General features: G+C 46.6%; 1 long non-coding RNA gene across 1 annotated transcript in view; it reads left to right on the plus strand.

The window, feature by feature from the left end:
- The window catches only part of LOC125936238 (uncharacterized), a 65416-nt gene that overhangs the window by 45937 nt on the left and 2380 nt on the right, over positions 1-17099 (plus strand). The gene's annotated exons all lie outside the window — the stretch shown is intronic.

Below are 17099 nucleotides of genomic sequence, written 5' to 3' on the forward strand. Positions count from 1 at the left end.
CCTGGGCCTACAAGGGAAATCTCATTTATATTTATTATAAAATATCCATGATGCCTTTCTCCCCCACAGACCTGCTTGCTAGTCTCAACTGCTTCAAGCATAGCTGGGCAGATGTCATTGGAGGAATCTGGGGTAGGCCACAAAAGAGCTATAGGGAGCTACCACTGAGAGCCTCAGGGAGAAGTCCACATACTACCTCAGGAACACAGTCATACTCTCCTAGAGCCTGGCTCCACTGCCCATACCTCCAGCCCAACGCTCACCGTACGTGACTTTGAATGACAAACGAGGAATATGGCAAGGTGGCAAGGCCCTGTCTCCCCTCTCAGGATGTTCCTTCCCTTCTATGTAAATTTGTGGTTGCAAATTGTCATGAGGAGGCAGGGACCCCAAACCAGTCCAGCCCTAAATGCAAATATTAATGGGGGAAGGGAAGGATGGTCATCCTAACAACACCCATCCACAGAGCCAGCATCTCAGACTCAACCAAAAGGTCCTATGCCCTACACAAAGGCTACCATGGCCATAACCAATCCTCTTCCTCTTCTCTCTCCCCTCTCTTTTACACTATTCTTCTCCCATCTTTCCCTCAATTTGGTTATTAGCAACCTGATTCTAAGGACCTACCCAAGACTTAGACTTTATCCTTGGTACTGAGGAGGATGCAAGAGAAAAAGATGTGAACGCTGCTCTCCGGGATTTCACAGGTGGTCAGGAGAATGACATGAACCCACAGCAAGTGACAAACCATAATAGAGGAGCCACCAATTTAACATTGATGTCAGAAAGGAGCAACCCTTGGAACATGGGCTGGGGTAATCAGGAAGACTCTGGGGAATAGGTGGGACTTGAATTAAATCTTGAGGCTCAGTTGGCATCACATAGATTGAAGGGAGAAAGGAAAGATTCTAAGGAAGGGTGGGACAGCAAAAGCCCAGGCTGGAGAGCAGGTTAGAGGACCCTTCAGTCTGACTGCAAGGGAAGATAATGCTGGGGAGTAAGGAAGCCAAGCTTTGCAAAGCCTTGAATGCCAGCTATGGAGGTTTGGATTTTAAGCTAAGTTGTTGATTATCAAACTTTAGTGTGCTGCAGCATTCCCTGGGGTACTGGCTAAAATGAAAGATTCCCAGGCCCCAGACTCAGTAGGCATGGCATTTTAAAGTTTATTTATTTATTTTGAAAGGGGGGGGAGGGGGAGGGTCAGAGGGAGAGGGAGAGAGAGAATCCCAAGCAGGCTCCACACTGTCAGCAAAGAGCTCAACCCAGGGCTCAAATCTCATGAACTGTTGAGATCATGACCTGAGCCAAAACCGAGAGTCGTATGCTTAACTGACTGAGCCACCCAGGAATGGGAGGGCATTTTAAATAAGCACCTCAGGTGACTCTGATGGTGACCCACAGGCATGTTTGCTGAAGGTTCTTTTCTCACCATTTTTGTCCTGTGGGTTTTGTTTGCATCATGGAAACCACAGCACCAAAGAGGGTTCCCAGTTTCTGCAAGGATGTTGAGCCTTGTCTTCTAGGAACCTGGAGGCTGGGGCAAGGAACAATTTTGACTACACTAAAGCCAAAGGGAAAGCAGCTCTATTGAACAACTCACAACTAGAGTCATTCCTGAACAAGAGTGGAGAAGCTGCCTCAGACCCTGGAACTGTGTGTGGCCCCCCTCTTGAGTGACCCCAGTGATTAAAAATGGAGCCAATGAAGAAATACCTTTGCTGGAGATATTGTAAAAGTGTTCAGCTCTAGGTTCCTTTAAATAGCTATCTCCCGGGGCACCTGGGTTGCTCAGTCAGTTGAGGGTCCGACTTTGGCTCAGGTCATGATCACACAGTTCACGGGTTTGAGCCCCACATTGGGCTCAGTGCTGACAGCTCAGAGCCTGGAGCCTGCTTCAGATTCTGTGTCTCCCTCTCTCTCTGCCCCTCCCTGCTCATGCTCTCTCTCTCTCTCTCTCTCTCTCTCTCTCTCTCTCTGAAAAATAAACATTAAAAAAAACCTGTCATTAAAAAAATGATAAGGAAGGAAGGAAGGAAGGAAGGAAGGAAAGAAGAAAAAGCTATCTCCCTTTAGCACTGTGACATACATTGAACCCTGGATCCGCCATTTAATACATGCGTTTAATGGCAAGTTACTTGCCCTCTCTATTAAACCTGTTTGCTCAAGTCTCAATGTTTACTGGGAAATTTTCAAACCTAGAGAAAAGTTGAAAGGATCAAGAAAACCTATAAATCTTTATCTAGATTTACCAAGTGTTAACATTTTGCCATTTGTTTCCCTTTTTTCACTTTATATAAACATGTTAAGTATACATAGGTTTATATATTATATATACACACTTATTGTCTATCTATCTATCTATCTATCTATCTACTCTTTGTTTTTGCAAAAGCATTTGAAAGTCACAGATATCATTACATTTCACTCCAAATACTTAGGAACCAGGACATTCCTCCTATAATTCCTCCCATAACCACAACATCATTATCACACCTAAGAAAGTTAACATTGATGCAGTAATATTAGCTAATTTATAAAACATACTGAAATTTCTCTGATTCTCCCAAAATATTCTTTATGGCTTAAAAAAGACACAGGATACAATCAAGATTCACAAAGTATATTTAATTGTCATGTCTCTTTATTTTCCTTTAACTTAGTATGGGTCTCTCCCTGTCTCTGTTTTGTTTATGACATTGGCATTTTTGAAGAGTCCAGGAAAATTGTCTTGTAAAATGTTCCACAATCTGGATTTGTCTGATTGGATTCCAGCTATTTGGGGGCAAGAATATACTATGAAGGTGATGCTGTGTCCTCCCCATGGCACCCTGTCATGTCATGTCAGGAGGCATGCCCTGTCCGTTTGTCCCATTCATGATGATGCCACATTGAAGTACTTAGTTAAGGTGTACACCATATGTTTTGACACTTGGTTAGATTTACCTAAGCACTGTATTGATCAACTCAGTCAGATTGTAAAGTGCTTGAGGGCAAAAACTGAGTCTTTGGAAAATAATACTTTGCAGTTTACAAGATTTTTTCATAGAGCTTATCTTGTTTCTTCCTCAGATACCTCTAAGGGAGATATTTTTATTCCCATTTTACAGGAATGCAAAATTTCAGTGTTTAGGAACCCTGACACTGAATCCCAGTTCTACCCTTTCATAAATGTGTCTTATGGCAAATTACTTTAACCACTCTCTTAAAATTCTGTTTGCTCAACAGTAAAATGGGAATAATAGTATCTTCCTCCCATAGTTGTTATGAGGGCTAAATGGGGGCATTGAAAATAAAATGCTTGACATAGTGTTTAGCACGTATAGAATGCTCAAAAAATGAAAGTGTTCTATCTGTAGAGCTAAACATATTATGTGCACTCACACATAAACTCATACATACATATACATATATTCATATATATACATATATACATAGACATATATACGTGTGTGTGTGTGTGTGTGTGTATGAATGCTCAGGAAAGTTAAGTGTCTGGTCTGTGGTCCTCAACAAAACAGCAAGCAGAACCCAATTCAAGCCCCATCTGCCTGACTCCAAACCCAAATCCTATGCCCATTATTCACACACCATCCTGTAGGCATTGGGCCAACCCTTATCACATTATAGGAAACATTTGATCAAAATCATTTGAATAACGTTATAAAAATTAGTCTTCAAATATCTTATTCACACCTAATTTCAAGATGCACAAAGCAGGACCCTACTGCTCTGATCATACAGGTTGGCCATGGGTCCCCATATCAATGCCCTTTCTTCCCAGAATCTGCTAGTACGCTGCCTTCAGCTCACTGCTGTGTTGGCAATCTCACAACATCCCAAGCTCTCCACGTTAAACAGCAGTCACCATGCACCCGGAAGCAACATATTATAGCCAGAGATCATTCTGTCTTTGACCTTAAATGTTCCCCTGTGCTGCCCTGCAGAATAATTGCTCTGGAGTAGGAACAAGACCAGAGAATGAGCCTTGGTTGAAGTGGGGAAGCTTTAGGAGGCCAGGCCAGGCAGAAGTCCCTGAAAGCTCCCATAGGTTTTCATTGGAAATTCCCATTCCTGCTTTCTACTAAGTACCCCAGCCCCTGCCCCAGTCTATAGAAGGGAATCCACAGAAACAGCAAACCGTCATTTTGAGTCAAGGGTCTTTATCCCATGTGAACTAGGATGGGTCTACCCAAGAACTAATCCCAGGGGTGCTTGACTGGCTAAGTCAGTGGAGCATTCCACTCTTGATCTCAGGATTGTGAGTTCGAGCCCCACTTTGGGTATGGCGATGACTTAAAAAATAAAGTCTAAAAAACCCAAAAAAACCTAATCCCACCTGTCTATGATTTTGAAATGTGGGTTTGCTGTTCAGACACATGTCTGGGATCCACAGCAAGGAAAGATCACCGCTAATGAAGAGTTCACAGAGGTGGTGGGCCTTGGAAAAGGGTGGATTGGAGTTGGATAAGGAGGAGAAGAAAGGGAAGTCCTGATTTTGTGGGCATGGGGGCACAGAGCATTAGTAAAAGCACAGAGGTAGGATAACAAAGGCCCGATTCAGGGATGGAGGGGACAGTATGTGCCCAGGAGGAGTGCAGAGAGGGAAGAACTCCTCCCTTCCAGACACAGAGCAGATTGTGGCTGTGGAACAGCTGAATATTTTATTGATGGAAAATTGGATGTGGCTATGGTGCTTGGGATGTGGATTCTGATTTCATGGCTGGGTGTACTAGATGGCCGATTAGGCCACAGAAGGGAGACCCACACCCCCACCCCCAGGTTTCCCAGGCCAGCAGGACCCAGATAATGACCTTTCTTCCAGGCAGCATCAGTGTGTGTACATGCTCTGGCATGAGCCATATGAACAACCCATTGCCTCACAGGTTCTCGGTTCCAGTTATTCAGCGGACATACATGTAGCACCTACTGCTGTACCAAGTATCGTGTTAAATACAAATGAGATATAGATGTCTCTGCCCAGGGGACAGCTTGGAGACACAGACCCCCTAACAGGCCTCTAACTGTAGGAAGAATAAAGTACTATGGCCTGAGGCAGCACAGAAGAGGGGCCCCCCTGTGCTGATGCATTCCCCAGACAAAGAGGAAAGAGAGGGATGCTACCCAGAGTTTACTGAGGACTCTGTTTGGGGTAAAGCATGAGCTGGGAGCTTGTTCTATACTCTAACCCTTAATCTTCATAGTCACTGTAAAAAGTAGGTATCAGAGTTCCTAACTACGTAGACAAAAGGCATTCCAGGTGGGCACATGGGAAAGAACCCTGGAATGTGGAGACACTTAGCAGTTTGGAGAAGCTGAAGCATCAGAGGCTTACCAGGGTTGGGGCTGGCAAGAAATGAGCCGAGGAAGATGGATTGGGAAGACAGATGACAAACTTGGACTTTACCCATCTAGCCCATGAAGGGTTGTAAAAAGGACGGTGCCAAATGTCTCTTTCACTCCTTCTACCCTGATGGCCTCTCTGGTCCTGGCCTCCTCTCCACATACTAACCATTCTCATCATATCAACACATAATGATCGCACACCTTTACTGGGAGCCAGACCCTCTCCTGGGCACTGGGGATGTGATGAACAAGACAAGGGCCTACTCTCATGAAGTAATGAACGAGAGAGTAGTAGAAGGAGACAGACAGTATCTAGGTCACAAACACACAAAATAAAGGCAAGATTGTGATAGGTTCTGTGACAAAAATCAAACACTTACATGGGACAGAAAGAAATGGGGAGGGGCAGGGGGCTGCTTTAGTTAATTGTTTCCTCTTCTTTCCATGGAACTCTGGTTGCTATGGAGTACAGGGGTCTCAGGACACAGAGTTGGGAAGCTGTTTAGTTCCCCCCATTTCAAATCCTTTTCCTGAAAGTAAGTTAACTTCCTAGAAAAACATATCCCATGCTTCCAACATTCCTGAGCCTCTGATGCTGCTCCTTGCCAAGACTGGGGGAAAGGCCCCTAACTTCAGACACAGCCTAACCTGATTCTTGTGGGGATTAAGCTAGCAAGAGGCATGGCATGAGACATCCTGTGCCCTCCTCACCAGTATCAGGAGCCCAAAGTGCAGAGCCCACTTTGAATCCCAGAGCTGGAAAGGAGAAAATGGTGAGGCCATGCAGGACAGACAGTAGATGTTTGTGGAACATTTTCAGGGATGGGTTCCTTTCCCTTCATCCATGAGCCATTGCAGAATATCATCCTCTTGGCAGCCAACAGTGTCCTTCTTTCTCTGGAATGACCCCTCTGCTTCAGTGCCCTATCTTGGCCTGTGGGCAGGGAGAAGACATATTTAATCCCAGGCCCAACAGTCCTCAGAGACCAAGTCAGCCTGAGTAGGCTTCTCCCAGTTCACACAATCTTGGGCCCTTTGGACGTCTCTCAGTGGCCAGGGTGTTTGTCCTGAGAGTGAGGGGAGCACATGGGATGCTGGCAGGGTGGCTTGTCATACCTCAGTTTCTGGACCATGGAGCTGGATAGGCAAGGAAGGCTGTGGTGTGGAGCTAGAAGCCCAATAAGTGGCCTCCTCAGATATGAGCCAACCTGCCGGAGCCCAGACATAACACACCCAAAGGGAATGGTGAGCAAGTCAAACCGGTGGGGCTGGATCCCAAGCTGTGCCATCCTGGAAGGATTCTTGGAAAACCAGACAGATGCTAAGAAGGGTTGGAGTAAGAACCCAGCTCATGCCTGCACCAACCTGGAAGGAGAGGGGTGGGGGGAATGTGAGGGTGGGCCTGGACCACCTGCAGGCCAGAGGCCACATTGGGATCTGGGCTAATGTCAAGATGTATTCCCAAGTTCAGAGAAAGAGGCAATCCATGCTGGACTGCTTATCAGTGCCTTCCATCCCGCAAAGGAACCATGGCTGGGTCTGGTTTTATTACAGCACTTTTGACCTCTTGCTTCCCTCAGGGAGGCATGGAAACAACTGGGGACCCTGGAGAATAATTTGGCAGCCACCTCCCTCACTTAGAGGATTTTTTCCACCTTTCCGCCCTCCTATGGGCATTTCCTAAAGCCCAGCCTTCTGAGAGGTGACAAGAAAGAAGCATGTTAAATTTCACAAGCAGAGCATTATTATTCCCAGCCAGAGCTCAATATGATGCAGAATTTGAAGCCATGCGTGTGAAAAAGTGCAAATCCATCCTCACAATTTTTCCAAGATTCCATCTCAAGCATCCTAAAGCTGAATAATGGGAAATTCAACACTCTTCTCCTCCATTCTCTCTGCTTCTCTGTCTCTGTCTCTCTCTCCCCGCAGCACCCCCCCCCCGCCCACGCACACAAGCATGCATATATGCACCATCCCCCTTACCCATTTCAGAATCTTCTCTTTTCTGCGAGTCTCTGCCTCCTCCTCCCCACCCCCACCTCCCTTCTTAGAAGGAGCACACCAGGACAAGAAAATGTCCCAAGCACAGAACTGATTTCTCAGAAGGAGTTGTTAATGCAGATATAGCCCCAGAATGATTGCTTCCCCAAGCCCATTTCTCAAACCCACCATGTCTAATGTAACCCAAGAAATGATGCAATTGCATGTAGTGGCCTTCACCAGACAGTGCCCAGGGTTGCCCCGGAGAGCCATATCTGCTGTTGTTTTAGGAAAAGGCTAGCTCACTTTCTGTGGCAGGATGCTGCTGATATGGTCCCTTCCCAGGGATTGGCAGCTCTGAGGGGCTTGGGAAGAGCACTTATAAAACACAGATTCACAAATGGGCTGCCAACGGTCTGGGAAGGCCCTGAAACTGAATGCACTAGTGTGAGTATGTGTGTTTTCCTTGGGATGAGAATCTTGTTTGTTCTGTCTGATTCTCAATGGAGTCAGAGACCCCGCCCAAATGGTTACTAGTTTGGGGCGATTGGTAAAACAAAAAGATGAAATGTTCCTTCTCTCATTTTTCCCATTGATGAGTGTGTTTTATGCAATTCCTCGTGTAAAATAGAAGCCTGAGCCCATAGAAATCAGGGGTTGAACATCCTGAACATGCAGTTCCGTGGATAGTCACCAAGAGAAGATCTGAGCAGGAGACATGATGTCACCTTTGGGGAGGAGACTCTTCAGCTGTCTGGAGTGAGGGGAGGAGGTAGGAGAAGAATCAGTAGCCTTGGACCCCCAGGGAGAGGCCAGAGCACCTTTCTGGGACACAGTCCAGGCTCTGCATTGAACATGCAGCTCTAAAGGAGATGCTGTGCGGATTCCAAGCTGCCAAATCCTGGAGGCCCTAAGGGAGAACCCAGCTCCAATCAGCCCAGATGGTGTCTGGGCATCCTGTGCCATACCTACCAGGATCAGGAGCCCAAAGTACAGAGCCCACTGCAAGTCAGAACTAAGACAGCTCAACACCAAGACCAGCTTCCCTGACCTCCCACAGGAGGGAGAAGAGAGAATGAGGGCCTCCACCCACCAGCCTCTAAGTCTTTTTAGCCCTTGGCATGGTAATTAATGGCCGGGAAGTTATACATCAGCCTCAGCAAGCTAACATGGCAGGAGCTCCTTCCTGACAGCAGAGCTAATAAGAAATTTGCTAATGCAATTTATCACTTTAAAAAGCCATATGTCAGTGAGTATGAGCACTTCTCTGCAGCAGCCAGTCTAATTGTCAGAGCAGAGCAGCAAGCAGCTCTCTGAATGAGGTGAGGATGATGTCTTCACTGAATCCGTGGCGCAATGCAGCAGACGGGGACTGGGAGGAGGGGTGCTGGGCCCCAGGCCCTCAGCCCTTTCTGCTCTCAAAAAGCTGGTCTCTGCAACACTCTTCTAAGGACCTATTAAGAAGAGATGTGCCCTGAGTTCCAGCCCCTGCTGGAAGCCGAACTTGCAGCCACTCGGTTTATGCCGCAGCATTAAAATAAAAAAACAGGTCTGTCTGCAGTGACAGCTGATCTAAGTCTCAGCCAGTGAATGTCAACACACCAGACCCCATTGGGGCTCCTGGCAAATTTGCTTTTTCTCTCTCAGACCTCTGCGATGACTCCGTTCGGGACAAGGACCACTAGTCCAGCGTCAGATGCAGAGAAAGAAGATTAGAAATCCACCTCTGGCTCAACAAGATCTCTGTTCCCAGTTTAGACAAAAAGCAACTTGCTTTGCATGCCCAGTGTTTGGCAAAAACAAACATTGGTTTCCAGAAGGGGGATAAACTGCCGTCATGGGATGTTGTTTCACTCACTCCAAACCATTTGCCCCCAAAGAAAATTCATAGAGAAGCAAGTGAAGCAAGTATCCCTCGTGGGAACAGAGCCCAGGGCTACCAGGAGGGACTGAGTGCCCACATATCTGGATCCCCACTGCTTTCTGGAATAGTCCTCTTAGTTATCACTGGGACTGAAGGGGGATGGGAAAAGTGATGAAGGAAGGCAAGCCACCGACACTCAGAGACACATCACACCCAATTTTAATCAGTTCAACTTTCCTCTACACCAGATGTTGATCCTAATTTTTCCCTGTCCTTTAATTAATTCTTCGAATTTTGGGTGCCAACACTCAAGGAAGACAAAGCACAAGGACCCAGGTAACAGCCAGTGGAAAGAAGCAATGCTATGCCGGAGCTCTGGACAGCTCAGCGTGTGTATACCACCCCTGATAACTGAGAGGAGCCTAGCGTGCATCAGCCAGTGCCTAGAACAGTAGGCTGCCTTCTTGTTTAAGACTTCTCTTCAGGGGCGCCTGGGTGGCTCAGTCGGTTAAGCATCCGACTTCGGCTCAGGTCACCATCTCGCGGTATGTGAGTTGGAGCCCCGCGTCCGGCTCTGTGCTGACTGCTCAGAGCCTGGAGCCTGTTTCGGATTCTGTGTCTCCCTCTCTCTCTGACCCTCCCCCGTTCATGCTCTGTCTCTCTCTGTCTCAAAAATAAATAAATGTTAAAAAAAAAAAAAAAAAAGACTTCTCTTCAGGTTGGGTGTCCAACTTCGGCTCAGGTCATGATCTCACGGTCCGTGAGTTTGAGCCCCGTGTCGGGCTCTGTGCTGACAGCTCAGAGCCTGGAGCCTGCTTCAGATTCTGTGTCTCCATCTCTCTCTGACTCTTCCCTACTTGCACGCACTGTCTCACGCGCACTCTCAAAAATAAATAAACATTAAAAAAAAAAAAACACTTCTCTTGACCTGATGACCCCCTTACCCTCAGGAGTGACAAGTGAGGCCAGGCACCTGGAACTGGTGCAAATTTCTTTATGAGTCTAACCTGCAGGAGAAGGCTTTTGCAGCAAGGCCCCTCAAGGAGTTGAAGCCACCTGTGTGTGCAACCTGGAGGCAGTGGGCAGTGGGCAGGTCCCCTAGCTTCCTGTTGTGCCTGATAAGCACCTAGGCAGAGCAGTCCAAGTGGCCTGGGATCTGAGGAACACAACCTTCAAGCATTGGCCCAGGGTTCAGCAGTCAGGGCTACAGGAGCAGAGAGGAACATCCACTGGACCTGCTTGAGCAGAAGAGAGTCCCACGGGCCCTTTTATGTGCTCTTGAAAATGTATTTTAATGTCTGAGCTCCTATCCTCCTGTTTTAGTTTTTTTAAAAAAAATTTCCTGGTTCTCCTCCCATGCTTATTTTTCCAAATCAGTCTTGATACCATTTTTCCAAGTTTAAAACAAAGATTATCCTGTTGAGATTTGATTGGGCCAACATTGAATTAACAGATTCATTTAGGGAAAAATTTTCACTTTTACAAAATTGAGTCCTTCTGTTCAAGTTAGAATATATTTTTCCATTTAAATAAAGCCCTACTGTTCAAGTACTTTTAAAAATCTCCATATTGGCTCTGAATTACCTTCTTTGAAGGCTCATTTGCCAAAATGTTGTAAACTCTTACTCACTAAGGGAGTAATGTGTTCCCTCTTTCTTGGTAGTGAAGTGAATTATATTCTAAAGTGGACTTCTTAGGTGCCTTAATTTAAACCAAATGGCACCGGGACTAATAGCCACCTTGAGTTTTCCTAGCCTTGTGACCTCCAACCTAGGCTCCAGGTCCTGAAGCCTCCCTCATTCTGGAACCACACCAACACACGGGAAGGCAGTCTCTACCCCAAGACCAACTAAACTACAACTTTTACCCAGTCAGTGGTGAGCGCCTCTGGGTCCAGGGAAGAGACCCAAGGAAGATAAAGTCCCTGACTTCAAGACACACAGTTAGTAGGTTAACTTGAGAGCAGTCGCTAGTACAGTCCTGGTTATAGCCCCACTCACACACTTTTCTCAAGTAACCCCTCTGCAGCACCAGCTTCACAGAGGCAATCGGTATAGTCACACACATCCTAGTGCATAGATGGATGCTCTGCTTGCTTTAATGCTCTCTTGTCATCATCTTAGAATTCTTAAAACTTTTGAACAAGGGAACCCACTGTTTCCTTGTGCACTGGACCCCACAAGTTACATAGCTGATCCTGTTTCTCTATAACACTCAGAGGCTCAGAGACAGGAGCAGTCCAAGTCACTCTAAGAGTCTGCTGACATTCAAGCACAGGCAAATCTGAGTACAACGCTGGGCCCTCTGTCAGTCTCTGTGTCCAACAGCAGGCATGGCCTCACTTCCATCTGCAAATAGGCCTGGCTGATCAGTTTTTAAGGGGACACATCACAGGAGACTCAGTTCTTCCTTCCTCTTCTCTTCCTCTTAGACTGCCTCCTGGGGTCTGGGCTATAAAGTCCACTTAGAGAATCCTCAGCACAACTTGCTGGCTGTCATCTGGACTACCTCAGGCATAGACCTGCTCAGTGTTTCTCAACTTCTCCAGACTTCTGCCTTTCTCAAGACCTCCTGGGAGTCCAGGCTAACAGGAGAGAGCACTTCCAGACCATTAGCAGGAGCACATCCAGTCTCCCGGGCCAGAGGAAGTCACCAGAGTAGGAGAAGAGAAGGGCCTGAGTTCCTGGGCCTTAATCCATAAGAGTTACTTAGCCACCAAGCAGTATAGTCAGGAAGGAAGGAGTGGTAAGGCTCCAGACTGGAAAGTTCAGGATCACATGTGCCTTGGAACCTTTGGGATCTCCCCTCTTTCAGTCCCCTCAGCCAGGAGGGTGAAGCCAGCTTTGGCAATAAAGGGATCAGGGCATAGCTAGGAAGGTAAAAGCTCAGGAAATTCCCCATGGACACTCATCTTTTTAGGAAGACTTTCCTCCTGAGGCCTGCCTGCAAGGATGCTGGCAACAAGCGAAGGATTCACTCATAATTTCCCAACTGGAAAGGTAGAAGGAAAATATTTATTTATTTAATGCTATCCATCCATTTACACATTCATCCCTTCATTAACTGAGCACTTTTTGAATGCTTATTTAGGGGATCCACTAGGTTAGGGGTGATGAAGACTGCTGAGAAATGTAAGACATAGTCTGGCCTCCAGGAACTTGGAATCTAGATGTAGAGTCAAAATTAGTACACATGAAACAATTGCTGGAATACAATGCAGTTGAGTGGAATATAATATGATCATTGCTAGACTGTAAGTAAGTGCTAAAGTGCAGCTCAGTAAATGTTTCCTGAGGGAATGCTGTGTGCCAGGCTTTAGTAAGTTCTCAGGTACAGAATGGATGAGACATGTTCCCTACACTGGACATGCTCGGTTCTAGTTGGGGGAAGACATGTCAGTAGACAACTTCAATATGCACAGAGCACTGTGGAAGCACAGAAGGGACCACTGAATCCAATCCAGGTGATACAATGCCCCAGCTGAGTCAGGGCAATCACCCAAAGGAAGGTTGGAAGAATGCTGTAGGCACAAAGAACAGTATAGAAATATCCAATGGTCTGGTATGATTGAAAACTACAAGTAGAGAGTTCTCAGAACTTGGGAGAGCCAGAAAATAAGGCTAGAGAGGCAAATAGAAATCAGATCATGCAGAGCCTTATTAAAGAAATTGGCCTTGGGGTGCCTGGGTGGCTCAGTCAGTTGAGCATCTGATTTTGGCTCAGGTCATGATCTCATGGTTTGTGGGTTCAAGCCCCACATCTGTGCTGACAGCTCAGAGCCCGGAGCCTGCTTCAGATTCTGTGTCTCCCATTCTCTCTGTTCCTCCCCTGCTCGTACTCTGTTTCTCTCTCAAAAATAAATAAACATTAAAAAAAAACTTTTTTAAAGAAATTGGCCTTGTCTTGGTATATGGTGGAGGCCACCAAAGGGTTTTTAATAACTAACTCTCATGGCTGGGAGGAAGATGCACTTGAAAGGAACACAATTGCAAGCTGGGAACCCAGTTAGGAAGCAACAATAATCCACATGAAAAGCGATGGGGGCCTACATCAGGTCAGTGGTAGTAGGGATGGAGCAGAGAGGACAGGTCTTACTGTTTTCACAACCTGGAATGCATTTCCCCGTTTGGTTTTTACCCAGTTTACTCCCTGGATCCTTCAGATCTCAATTTCTCTGAGTCACCTTCCCTACCCCCAGGCTAGTGCATGTCCCCCTACTATACCACAGCATAGCTCTGGGTCGTTCCATTCATTAATCTTCCCAGCTATCATTCTAAATTTATTCCTGAGGTTATTTGATTGACATCCAGGTTGTCCAATAAAACTGTGTCTTAGCCCATTCAGGCTGCTATAACAAAAATACCATAGATTGGATGGCTTAAACAACAAATACTTATTTCTCATACTTCTGGAGTCTGAGAAGTCCAAGATTGAAGTACCAAAGATTCAGTGTCTGGTGAGGACCTGCTAACTGGTTCATAGGTGGCCATCTTCTGTGTCCTCACATGGTAGCAAAAGAGCCCTCCAGGATCCCTTTTATGAGAGCACTAATTCCATTCGAGAGGGCTACACTCCCAAAGGCCCCATCTCCAAATACATACCACACATTGGGGGTTAGGATTTCAACATATGGATTGGGGTGGGGCGGGGGGGGGACACAAACATTCTGTCCATAATAGACTGTAAGCTCTATAGGGATGGAGACCATGTCTTGTTCCCTATTGTATCCTCAGCTCTTGCCCAGAGTCTGGCACATAATAGGGGCTTAATAAATATTCTGGAATGAATGGATGACAGATTTGGCTGCTATTTGGAATCTCTATAAAAATTCAGAGAACATCTATGTGGGCTGGAAGAGCTGGTGTAGTCTTCACCAACAAGATATAAACACAGAAAAAGTTAAATAACAACACAAGACAACAACACAAAAGAAGTGATAAGGCAATTGATGTGATACGTGTCAGACAAACAGTACAAATACTGTATGTTAAAGAAGGGAGAATGTATCAGCTATGAGGTTTTTGTCAGCAATAACAAAAAAATGTCAACTCAAATTGGCATTAACTGCAAGGGAGTTTATTATCTCTCATAGCAGAGGCTCAGTGGAAGGCAGGCTCGTGATGCTTGGTACAGCAGCTCAAGAAGTCCTTTTCCTACTTCTCTGCCCCCTTGAGTAGTGGGTGACAGGATGCCCACAGCAATTCCAGGCATGGAAATATCCTACTGAAGAGGGAGAGACTGTCTCTTTCCAAGGAGCTCCCCTGCGATCTCTCCCATCATCTCACCAGCCAGAACTGGGTCACATGCCCTTTCCTAGGCTGACCACTGGTGAGGGAGTAGCATTTCTGTGACTGGCTTAAACCAACTGCAGTTCCCTCCTGGGCTGGAGATGGGTCACTGTCCACTGAGTGAAAAAGGAGTAAATATCCTATAGAAATCAGGATCTGTTAGACAAGAATAAATGGGGAAATGGATGTTGGCTAAAAATAGTGTCCACTGCAGCCCACCCCTTTGTATACTTAACATCCACTCACATCATTCATCCATACAAAGCAGTCACTCTGGAAAATCTATCTAGAAAAAGCTTGATGGTGGTAGTAGGATTTAAGTGAGGTCTCTTTTAAGAGGGTAAGACTTACACATGTGGAGAACAGGCAGTGAGAAATGAGAACATGGAGGTGGGAATTAGCCAGGCTTGCTCCCAGAAAATGCCCCTCCAAGAGCTACTGTTTAAGGCCAGGCAATTCTATATAATGGAAGGTGCTAGATTTGAATGGCAAAAAGGCCTCAGTTTACATCTTGACTCTACTACTCAAGTTTTTTAACCTCTTGGAATCTCAGTTTCCTCCTCAGTGAAGTGGGACCGGAGGATCTGCCTTCCTGGTATGTGAGCAGGATCACACCAGACTGTTTGGGACAGAACCTTGCACATAGAAAGTGCCCAACACGTTTGTCTCCTACCTTTCTTCCTTGGAAAGGAAGCCTGTTCTGGAGAACACTTTGAATTGCCAACACAAACTTCAGTCCTACCGTGAAAGAGAGGCACCAGGCTGTGCTTGGATGCCAAGACTTGAAGCATGAGTGTTCGTTCTCACTTGAGCCGTAGATGAATGTTGGGCCTCTTCTCACCTTCTTTATTTCTAGCCTGTGGCCCCCTTTGACATAAACTTTGACTACAGCAATCCAGGCGAGATACAGAGGGCCTCATCTAGAGCCATAGATGCAGAGATGGAATGAAAGATCCATCTAAATACCTCTGCTACCTAAGGACCTAACTGCCCAAGGAGGTTAGGGCTGGATTTTAAGATTATTGAGGTTCATGGGATTCAGGACCCATGAGAACACAGGAAAATGTTGTAGACATTCTTATCAGAGAAATGCACATATGTACAAAGAGTATTGCATACAATTTCCAGGGGTTCTGCGGCACTCTGAAGCATCTTCTTAGAGAAACCCCAGAATGAGAAGCCCTGAATTAGAGGGTTTCTTTGGGATGGTCAAGGACTGGTTTTTGCAGGCAAGTGGGAAAAGAGCTGGCTTTGCACCAGTATAAAACCACGTAGTGACCTGCAGCTTTAGGATCTGGATGCCTGCTGCTGGCCCCTTTGTTCCCAGCGCCACACTTAGCCCCTGGCCTTGGCACGGTTTCGGGGACAGACTGTTGTGCATGTGCAGACGCTTACAGAGGGCTTTGGGTGATGCTGATGCTGACTTGAGAGAAACCAGCTGAACATGTTTAGGATGACAGGCTCTTTGTCCTGAAAGAGAGGATTACCTCCCTCCCTAAGGGACAGCGACAAAAAGACTGAGATGCAGATGCAAAGAGAAAGATGAGATGGAGATTTAAAACAATCAGGAAAGCTGCTCCAGGAACTTCAGCCAGTGGGGGAGGTGGGGGAGGGGCTGCTAATCTGAGAGGTAGGGAAGGAGCAGGGGACGGGGGGGGGGGGGGGGGGGTTAAGGCAGCAATCTTGAAAAAGTGTGTAGCACTTACATAAGATTGAGAAAACGTCAATTGTCCAGATCAAAGAGTGGGGGAGGAGTGCTTTCCAGAGTTTATGGGAAGACTGAGGCCCTCCCAGCCTCCTGTCCATTGGCGCTGCCTCTGCGGCCACAGCTCTGAAGCCCAGCAGTCTGCAGAGGCCCAAGGACGCTCACTGCCCTGCCCAGAGTGTTAGCTGATGCGAAGAGGAGGATAGCAGCAGTGGCTCCTTAATGGAGCTCCCCAGGAGCCCAGCTCCATTGGCTGCCTGCATTATTAATGCATTATGTCATCTTCCCTTGCACTTGCTCTCAGCTGCTGAAATTTTATAGAGCAGTATTATTAATTGAAGCAATTAGTGCTGGGGATATCAGCACAGCCACGTCAGGGGGCAGGAGATGTGCAAGGCAAGGATCTCTCCCTCTCTCTCTGTGCCCTGCTTTCCCTCTCTCCCACCCTCTTCCCTGTGTTTCCCCACCCCCACTATTCTCGTTGCTATTGTGCCCCCCAACTTCTGTGCCTTTCTCTTCCAGTTCTGTCTCAAAATCCACCTTCCCACCCCCAAAACTCCCGAATACCCACTACCCTTCCCAGGCATAAATCATTCACAGTGTCCAACACTCTCCCAGATGGACATACAGACAAAGTGTCACTGTGGCTGACTCCTACCTGGAGTTGCTGGCCTAAATTAGGACAGGAGACCATCCCTCACAGTTCTTATTCAGAGTCCCTGGCAAGGGCAAAGGGTGACAGGTAGAAACAAGAGGGGTTCACTGCCTGTCAGACCCATTCATTCATTCATTCATTCATCCTCTGGTGCTGTGGGAAATCAATAGGAGATAACAGCTCAGCCCTCTGGGGCTGGCATTGTAGCCAGAGAGACCAAACTGCCCCTGAAACAATTCAAGCAAAATAGGGTACAGCAGAGGG

This window comes from Panthera uncia, assembly GCF_023721935.1.
Source record: "Panthera uncia isolate 11264 chromosome A3 unlocalized genomic scaffold, Puncia_PCG_1.0 HiC_scaffold_11, whole genome shotgun sequence".
NCBI classification, from domain to species: Eukaryota; Metazoa; Chordata; class Mammalia; order Carnivora; family Felidae; genus Panthera; species Panthera uncia.